Here is a 9,395-nt window from a genome sequence, read left to right as displayed (position 1 = left end):
CCCTCCCCCACCTCCACGCGCTGTGCTCATTTCCAAGGGTCGAGCAGGTCGCAAAGGTTTGGGTCGTGCGGCAACGCTTCCTTCCAATGAGGCAACATTTCCCCCGCGCTCTTTTATTTCCACCGTCTTTTATTCTCGCTCTCCCCTCTCTCACTCTCTCACACTCGACCCCACCGCGCCTCTCTCGCACTCTCCCTTATTTCGCTTCTTTCAAAATGACATCATCCCGGCTAGAGACAAAGTGCCTGAGGTCCCTCTCCTTTTATATTATTTTCTTACATTGCGCGCGCCGCCAGGAGAAAGCATTTAGCAGCGAACCGTGCGTTTAATGAAGAAACATGGCAGACACTTGTTTGCGCGGCTGCGCCGGGCCGCGCCGGGCCGCGCCGGGCTCCTGCCGCCTGCTTGGGACTTCCCCGCCTAACCTTGTACAATGCTGGGGACGAATACAACCCACTCCCCCTCCCCTTCTCTCCCGCCCTTCTTTCTCTCTCTGTCTTCCCTGTTTCCTTTGCGCAAAGGTGTCGCTGCTCCCGTCTACTCTTGCTAAATTTTAAGACATCACAAAGAAAGAAATGGTTCATGATGTTATTTTTTCCCGTGCACCTTTTGTAATTCTACAGCCGATGGACCAAAAGACGTACCCGGTACTCCGGAAACGAAATCCATGGACAGGGTTGTTAAGACCGGGAACGCCGTAAAATAAGGGGCGCAGTCAGTAAAATTTTTCCTCTGACCTCCTCGTAAATGAATGTGTCATATGCGTAAAGACATGCTTCCCGTCGTACCCATACAAAGTCTGTAAAAGTGGAGATTTTGGTTTGTTGAATTGAAAATCCTGGTCCATTGTTCTTGTAACAACTGCTCTGATAGCCTTAACAATAGATTAGAGCTTGCGTACGGTTGTGTTTTGAACTACCGCCTGCAGTTGAGAGGTGGTGAGGAGAAAGCCCAACTTCGGTGGAGGGCCACCCGAGGGGCCACCATCGCTAACAGCTAACAGGCAAACTGCCTACTGACTCCCTTGGCTTGGCCCCCTCACCCAGATTCGCCAATCGCCAGTGCCCGCGTGGGGTATACCTGCCGCGCGCACATAGGAGCACAGCCTCGCGGGCGGCCGGTGGCGCCCGGCTCAGCCCGGGCTGCACCTAACAAGGAAATACACTTCCTTTATGGGCTATTTTTCATTCGGCTCCTCTTCTCCTTCTTCTCTTCCCTTAGCCCTCCGCTGCTCTTCTCATATTCTTTTTTTTTATATTTTTATTTGCATTAAAATAGAGCGGATGCCCTTTTTATGCGGCTTGGCGGCAGCGGCGGACGTTGAGGCTGGCGCCGGGCACAGGTGGGAAGGGTTGGGTCCACACACACACACACACGCACGCACACACACGCACGCCACGCACGTCGCGATAAGGGGGCATAACTCCTCAGTGTGTTCTTTGCTCCACCCTGGACCAGCCCCGGCGGTGGCTTGGCGGCAGCATATCGCTGTGGTAAACACATTTTCTACCCCCGCCCCGCCTCGCCTCGCCTCCCCGACACACCTCCACCCCTTTTGTTTACCCGCGCGCGCCCTTCCCTGCTTTCGCCCTCCTCTCACGAGGGCGTCTCACTTGCTCTCAGGAGCCACAGCGCCCTCCCTGCCTCCCTCACCGTGCTCTCCGCCGAGCTCTCCGCCGCCAAGTTCGTGCAGTGAGTGCACCACCCCACCCCTCTCTCCCCATCAACTAAGAGCAGACGATATATCGGACCAACCTGTGTCCTTTGTCTGTGGCGGCCGACGTCGGCCGCCACGAGGTGGGGTGATCTGGGCCCAGTTCCTCTCGGTTCCTCTGCTGACCTTTGTTTCGGTGCTCAGGTCACCCCTCTGGGCCGCGCGTCCGTGCTCCGAGTAGGCGCTCCCGCACCATTTGGTTAGGTTTGCTCCGAAGCGTATACTGTCGGATTTGAACCCAGAATGTACTAAGCATGACCAAATTGTAAAATGTGCAAAACTCAGCGCAAAGGTCCGACTGTACTGCGTCGATACGGCGGTGTTCTTGGTTGGCAACAGAGCAGAGGAAGCTGGAAGGTGGTCCCCCGCGGTGTGCCGGCGCTGGCTGCCAGACCCCCTGCGGGTGACCCTGGGGTGCAGAGACGGACGGAGCGCGTGAGGCGAGCGTCGCCGTGACCTTCAGCCTGTCGCTCATGTAGGCGGCTCGAAAGAAGAAGGTAACGGCGGACAGGTGCGCGCGGTGAAGGGAATCGATAATCAAAATGCTGATGGCCTTGGAGGAGACGAGGTTATTCTCCCCTGGGAGGCTGAGGCTGGGCCGGCCCGCGTTGAGGCTCCCTCACGAGCTGAGGTCTCTCTTTCTATCTCTCCCCTTCCTCTCTCTTTCCCCTTTCTCTCTCTCCTCTCTCTCTCTCCCCTTCCTCTCTCTCTCCCCTTCCTCTCTCTCTCCCCTTCCTCTCCCTCTCCCCTTCCTCCTCTCTCTCTCTCTCTCTCTCTCTCTCTCTCTCTCGCTCTCGCTCTCGCTCTCTCTCTCTCTCTCTCTCTCGCTCTCTCTCTCTCTCGCTCTCTCTCTCTCTCTCTCGGCCGAGACTGTGAGGACAGGCAGCCCGCGTAGGGGTACAGGAAAGACCCAGGAACTGTGTCTCGCCCGAGGCCCGTGCCTGCAGGCTGCCGCCTTGCTGCCGTCTTGCTGCCGGGACCTCATCTTGGGCGTTTGGAATCACTCGGCAGCGACTTGATAAGGGGCAGGAGGTCCCCCTCTGTTGTTCGCCGCGGGTCTAACGAAGTCGGCCAGGTTCGCGTTGTATCAACATAAGGCCCGGCGGCGGGGCGTCAGGGCGGCTGGGTGCTTTTGGCCGCCAGCTTTGCCTTTGCCCTAAGTCCCGCTCAGCCCGCTGCCGCCTGTTGTTGGCCCCTGTTTGGCATATCTTGAACCTTGGTTTTACCCCCCGTTGCCGGGGAGCTCGCTATCTCCCAACCTGGTCTCACTCGGCCCGCTCACCGCCCCTGCTCATTGGCACAGCCCTCCCAGACTCACTCACCGGTACCGCTCACCGGTACCGCTCACCGGTACCGCTCACCGGTACCGCTCACCGGTACCGCTGGTACCGCTCACCGGTACCGCTCACCGGTACCGCTCACCGGTACCGCTCACCGGTACCGCTCACCGGCCCCGCTCACCGGTACCGCTCACCGGCCCCGCGCTCACCACTCCCGCTCACCACCCGTACTCCCCGCTCCGCTCCTCGACTGCTCCTCCATCCGAGATCTCGAGCGACCCGCCACTACCCTACTCGAGGCAAGACAACAACACAACAGGCTTGTGATCTCCCAATGACGCTCCGCTCCGCCTCTCTGCTCGAGGGGCGCTGAGCCCGCCCCGCGTGGCGCCGCGCAGCGTTTTACTCGGCAGGGTGGTTTGATGAGCGCGCGGGCTGATGCCGTTGTGTTCGATGCCAGGCAGGGCGCGCCCTTATCGCCCCGGATGCCTCCCCCTTCACCCCCTCTCCTCTCCCTCACTCATCGGGGCGGAGCTGCAGCGAGGATATTAGTGGAAAGAGTAGAGACGACGTCCTCCCGGCCGCGCTTGCTCGCGCCGCCCCGTGGTGCCCGTTTGTGCCGCGACCCTTGGCAATCACTTCCCGCTTCCTTTGCCCGCCTATGGCAGACAGAGACACCGACGGTGTCCAATGCGGCTCCGCGTTCAGCAGACGCTCTGGTCGTGGCCTCGTCATCGGCGACGCTCGTCCACCACATCCAGCATGGCACACTGCCGCTGCCTCACCACTCTCTGTGCTCGCGGCGTAGGAATTCTGCATTTTCATCGGCATCTTTTGCACCCTGAAAAAAAAAAAAGGTTAAAGAATTTGAAAGACAGGTAGTGTGTTATTATGCGGGGATGGTGAAAGAGCGCTCGGATGTATGTATTTAGCATTTAACAAATATTAACAGCATTTAGGGGACGGGCATGCATCTGTCATTCAGTATGGAATATACCAAATTCTGTCTCACTTTTGGATTTCTAGAGTAGAAGCAGGTTGTGGTCATCCCCTCGGCGCCGCTCTGCTCTGCACGGTGGCCCGGTGGGCCGTTCAGTTCGGCCAGCGGACGTCTCTATAGTCGGGCATGAATTACGTGCTCTGATTGGCTGGTCAGCGTAATGGGGTGGCCATCCTGTCGGCCGGCCGCTCCGCCCCACCGCACCTCACCGCACCCCGCACCTCACCTCACCCCGCACCTCACCCCACACCTCACCTCACCTCACCCCGCATCGCCGGGCGCGCTCCTCCCGCCATGCCTCGCCCCATCCTGCAATTATCCATTCTCCTCCACGGACGCAAATGGCACGGATGCGACCCGCCGAACTGTGCGGCGTCCGGGCGGGGCGGGGCGGGGCGCGGCCAGGAAGGGGGCGCTGTCTGGCGTGTACTGGCGGCCTGCCTTGCCGGGTCGCGGAGGGAAGAGGGAAGGGGAAGGGACCGTGTCAAACGACAAGGTGAAATCTCGACACGCGCGGGTACAGGTGCCTTTGTCATACGTGGAGCAACACGCCGACTCGGTTTCAGACCAAACGCTAGGTTTTCATCATCGTCGTGAACAAGCAGTCCGTGTGTGTATGTGAACCCTCTCTGATGGGTAAACGTTTGCGCACTCGCGCCCGGCTGGTCGCCGCCGCCGACGGCTTTGACGACGGTGTTCGACTTGGAACCTTCGGGCCGTCCGCCTTCCTCTATGGTCGGGTGAGGAGACACACACGCGGAGCAGGAAGCCGCCGGGTCCAGGGGAGACGGACCCCCCGGGGGACGGAGTCCCTCCGACTGGTGGGGCGGGTCGGGCCGGCCACGAGAGACCGCGTCGAGGGCCTCCCGCAAACACACGCATGACTCGCCCGCTGTCATTGCCCCACAAGTAAAGGTGTCACATGGGCGTCGCATGGTCCAGCCGGACGGACGGATTGCGCACCATTGGCATTCTCATATTCGCGTTTCTCTCATTCGTTTATTTTTAATAGGGGCGAATAAGGGGCGTTCATTTGACGGGTGTTTTAAAAACTTTTGGATTTTTCTGACTCCTCCTTCTCTCCCCATTTCCCATTTACACAAAGATTGTGTAAAACCGCGGGGGGGAGGGAGGCAGCCGGGCGACTCTAAAGGGGGTGAGGAGGGGTGAGGTCCGAGTCGGGCCGCCGAGTAGAGAAGGGTGCCGCCTGCCGCCGCAGGAGCCCGGTGCGGCCGGGGGGAAGCAAGGGGGTCTTCGTCGTCCCTGGCGGTGGCGGCCGGGCCGGGCAGGCCTGTGGGTGCGAAATGTGTAAACTGTTTGTGGCGAGTGGCGGTGGGGCGGGGCGGGCCGGGCCGGGCAGTCCTTGCTCGCCGGGCGTGGCGTGGGGCGGCGTGGTCCGAAGCACGCGGTATAATTTCCTCTTTCCGGCCGCCGCGCCCGCCGGGCTCTTTTTATTGTTGTTGTTTGCTGCGGCGGCGCCTAATTTGTATGTGCGTCATATCCGGTCAGGGAAACAAATGCGCTGCAGCCGCCAGAGAGAGCGAGAGAGGGAGAGAGAGAGGGAAAGGGAGAGGGAGGGAGAGGGATGGAGGACATTATCTGGCAATCTCACCGCGGTACAGAATAAAACGCGTTGATCATCAGCCCTTACCGAGGGGGTTTTCACTCGAGATTTCCGTGCACACAGTATTTCGTAATACGTGTATTTCGTCGGTATTTCTCAGGAAAAGTTCAGCGTTTTGGAGCATATTTAGGCGTATTTCGGTGTATTTCACGTGAAATACCTGTGAAATACCTCATTTGGTGTACACGGTATTTCAGAAGTGAAAACCCCCTCGGCCCTTACCGCAGCGGGGCTGGTGGTGCGGGGTGTGCGGCGGACGGGGCTTGGTGGTGGTGGCGCCGTTGGATTGCTGCTGTCGCCAGTTTGTTGTTTCGTGACCTTTATTACAACGATGATGATGATTATTTTCATCTTTAGGCCGCACGGGGCTGGGAGGTGCTTGCAATGCCGCGGGATAGTCTCGTAACAGTTAAGATACAGGGATAGCAGGGGCTCCATGTCGTAGGTAAGAGTAAGAAACACTATCATTCCATATTTTACAGATGACCTGTGACCTTTAAAAAAAAAAAAGAATTCCGGAGTGTCGGGCTTGATGGTGGCTAGGTTGGTTGTGGTGGGGATTGGGGTAATTCCTCGCGTACGTTGCCCCCCTCGGTGTTCCTTCTGGCTTCGAACTTTGTTTCTTTTCCCATTCTCACGCGGTTCGGTCGGCGGGGGCAAAGGGGCACAGCGCCGCACGCTCTCGGTTCCGGTCTGTCTGCGCGGGGCGGCGTGGCCCTGCTGCACCCCCTCCAGCCCGCTCCCCCGCCGCCTTCTCCACCCTCGCGCTCCTCCCCGCCACGCCCAGCCACGCCCCGTGCGCAAATTGTATTGCGGCTATTCTCTACAGGGTGTGGCGAAATAAGCCGGCAGGCAGGCGGTCGTGAGGGTTTCGGAAGGAGAGAAGAGGGAGGGGGCGCCGTGTGTGTGTGTCCCGGCCTGCGCGGCGGGGGGTGGATTGCCTACCTCTGGTCGAGGCTTTTCTGTTCAGTTTCACGAGGGAAGGGCCGCCCGGCCGGCCGGGCGGCGGCAGCAACAGCAGCAGCAGCAGCAGCAGCAGCAGCAGCAGCAGCAGCAGGGTCTGGTGCGAGGAAGAATGTTGAAAAAGGGCGTGGTGGCGCCGCCGGTCGTCGTGGCAGGAAATCGCTCTCGCCAGGCGGGCGTCGGCGGCGTCGGCGTTTGTGCCCCCCGCCACCTCCCCCTCACTCTATCCTCAAGGGAAGGGCGTTAATGACTCGCTGTGCCTGCCGCCCTGGACCTCCCCGACTCCCCCGGGTCCTTCAAATATTGGGTTAGGCAAATGCAGCCTGGGCCTCGCCGGGGCCGGCCGGGGCCACCGGCTCAAGGCTCGGCCTCTGTCCTTGGCCACCCCCGCCGCCGCCGTCGTCGCCGTCGCCTTCCAGACGTGATGCACGAGGGGCTCTCAAAGAAAGCGAGAAAGGGAAAAAGAATTCGCGCCGGGCTGTCCAACTTCGACGGTGCTCTCTCCGGGACTTTAAACGCGTTGACGCCGGTGAAACTTTTTTTTTGCCAAGTACCGCCTGTAGAACTTTCAATAACGCCTGCCGGGCCAGGCATCGGGCAGCGAGTCGAGTTGACAACGTCCGCCGCCTCACACGGGCTGCTGCGGCACGCACCGCCGTTGTCTAGGTGGCGTGATGATCGCTGGCGAGCGGGCCGCCGCGGGCGTGGCGATGGGGATGGGGGTACTGGGCGGGGACCACGAGGACCAGTCATGCCAGTGATTCGCGACTCACTTCTCTAAGCGACGCGAAACCGTTCCGCCACCATTCTCTCGCGCTCGCGTCCTCCTCCTCACCTCACTCTCTCTCTCGCTCTCCGTCCGTCACGCCTGGCTGACGCTGAAAAGAGTGTGCCAATTATCACAGTGAGTGGCCCTCTCCCTCCCCCGTGTGGGGGGCTGGGCTCGCGCCGGCTCACGCGTCGTTGGGTCCGTTGCTGCTCATCGCGCCCTATCGGGCCGCACGGTGTGGGCCGGGCGGCTCCACGTCAAGGGAAGGGGGGGACCACGGTTGTGAAAGAGGATCGCGTGGGGGGCCAAGTTGGCGGGGTGCATCCGAGCAACACGTCTCTTTGGCGCGCGCCTTCTGGGCCGACAAGCGTGTCAAAACAGCGGGTCGTCCTCTCCTGCCCCGTTCCTCTCCGCCCCGCCCCGCCAAGTTTGAAGACCAACGGCGACCGTGCCTGGGCGCGGCGGGGCGCAGCGCGCGGGGGCCCCAGCAGAGTGGCTGCCATCAGGACAGCCCCACCCGGCCCAGCCCGGCCCAGCAAGCCTGTCGGAGCGAGGAGGAGGAGGAACTTGTAAATCTGTCAAAGTCATCCGGTACACCGCACGGCGCCACTCCGCGCCGCCTCGCGCCGCCGCGCCTGGAGTTGTCTGGTCCGAGCCCCGCGCGCCGCCACTCCATCACCCTCGGGTCCTCCTCGGGCCGCTCCGGGGGCACCTAACAGCAGCTCTGCCCTCTGGCTGCAGCGAGCGTAGCTGTGCTCTGCCAATGGTCGGTGATGGTCGGCGTCCTCCACCCCCTCCACCTCCACTCCTCTCCGTGGTCGACAGCTGATCTCACCGCAGTGCCAGTTTGGCGGGTCCGTGATCTCCGCCCCCGCCCCCTCGCTATGCATACGGTAGCGGTATTGTCCGCGTTCCTCCGCCGGCCAGAGAATACATCGTACTCCAGCCCGTCCCTTACGAAGACATTCGGGCAGATAGCAGCTGGCATCCAACACAGTTGCACTGCCGCATGTATCTCGAAAGTCTCACATGCGATTCTGAGTGCCAGGTGTGTTACTGTGTTGTATCTAACGCACTAAATCTTAAAACACTGAGTCAGATCTACCTCCTCACAACAAACCGAATGTAGGCGTGGCGTGCTGGCTAGGCACCTCGTAGGGCGAAGCAGTAGACACAACCCGTAAGAGTCGAGGTCGGTAGTGTAACTGCGTGTAACTGCAATCGTGTCTTTTGCGTTTATTAAAAACACCTGAAAAGGACTCAAACCTTTTACTTCCCGAAAGCTTTTTGCCCTGCTGATAATACGCGTGAAATTTTCTCGGGGTAACAATGCCGTTGCTAACAGTAGTATTAATCCTTCCGCCCGCTCTGAATATACTTTCACCCTAACAATGGCGGGGGCTCCACTCCACACTTGGCCAGTGGGTCAGCCGCGAGCCCACCGCGGAGGGGAGGAGGGGCCACAGGGGGGATGCTTCCCCACGCTGTTGATGAGGCGCGACCGACGCGACCTGCCCCCGCGCCCGACGATAACGATGACAATCAGCACCGCGACCTCCCCTCCCCTCCTCTCCCTCTCTCCCTTTCTCTCCCGTCGCCCACAGTGGAGAGAGGACGGGCGGGGCGAGTTGCGGCGAGCGCGGTGGGGCGCGGGTGGGGGCTGCTCCGTGTTGTGTTAGGAGAAAGCGTTGAAAACGATGCCCGAGTGATGATCACTCTTGAGTCTCTACAGTCGGCGTCGGGTTATTGGGCGCGCGGTGCTCAACAGGCCTATTGAAAACTTGTATTGGGACAAAGTCTTGCTCCGTTAATTCGATGATGTGTTGCACTGATTTGTGTCAGCCACCGGGGGGTCTGCGACTCACACATAATCAAAAGTGTTCTAGCCCAATAATCACACACTCCTGGGCGTGATAACCTTCCAGGAAACTTCAGCCCGCTCCATGGCTTCATCGGGGCTGATACCCTGGCTGGCGCAGTGTCTGGAACGAAAGCCAAAGAGTGTTTGACTAACACGCTCGGTGCGATGGTGAATTCAGTGGATG

At 60.2% G+C, this 9,395-nt stretch overlaps 1 protein-coding gene across 1 annotated transcript in view; it reads left to right on the top strand.

Annotated features, from left to right (window-relative positions):
• The window catches only part of LOC113213380 (Schwann cell myelin protein), a gene marked incomplete in the record, with an annotated part of 223,765 nt that overhangs the window by 184,257 nt on the left and 30,113 nt on the right, over nucleotides 1-9,395 (top strand).

Source organism: Frankliniella occidentalis, unplaced genomic scaffold (genome assembly GCF_000697945.3).
Source record: "Frankliniella occidentalis isolate FOCC.00 unplaced genomic scaffold, Focc_3.1 Scaffold18, whole genome shotgun sequence".
Classification (NCBI taxonomy): Eukaryota; Metazoa; Arthropoda; class Insecta; order Thysanoptera; family Thripidae; genus Frankliniella; species Frankliniella occidentalis.
Note: the sequence above shows the minus strand (reverse complement) of the source record. Positions and strands in the feature narration are given on the sequence as shown.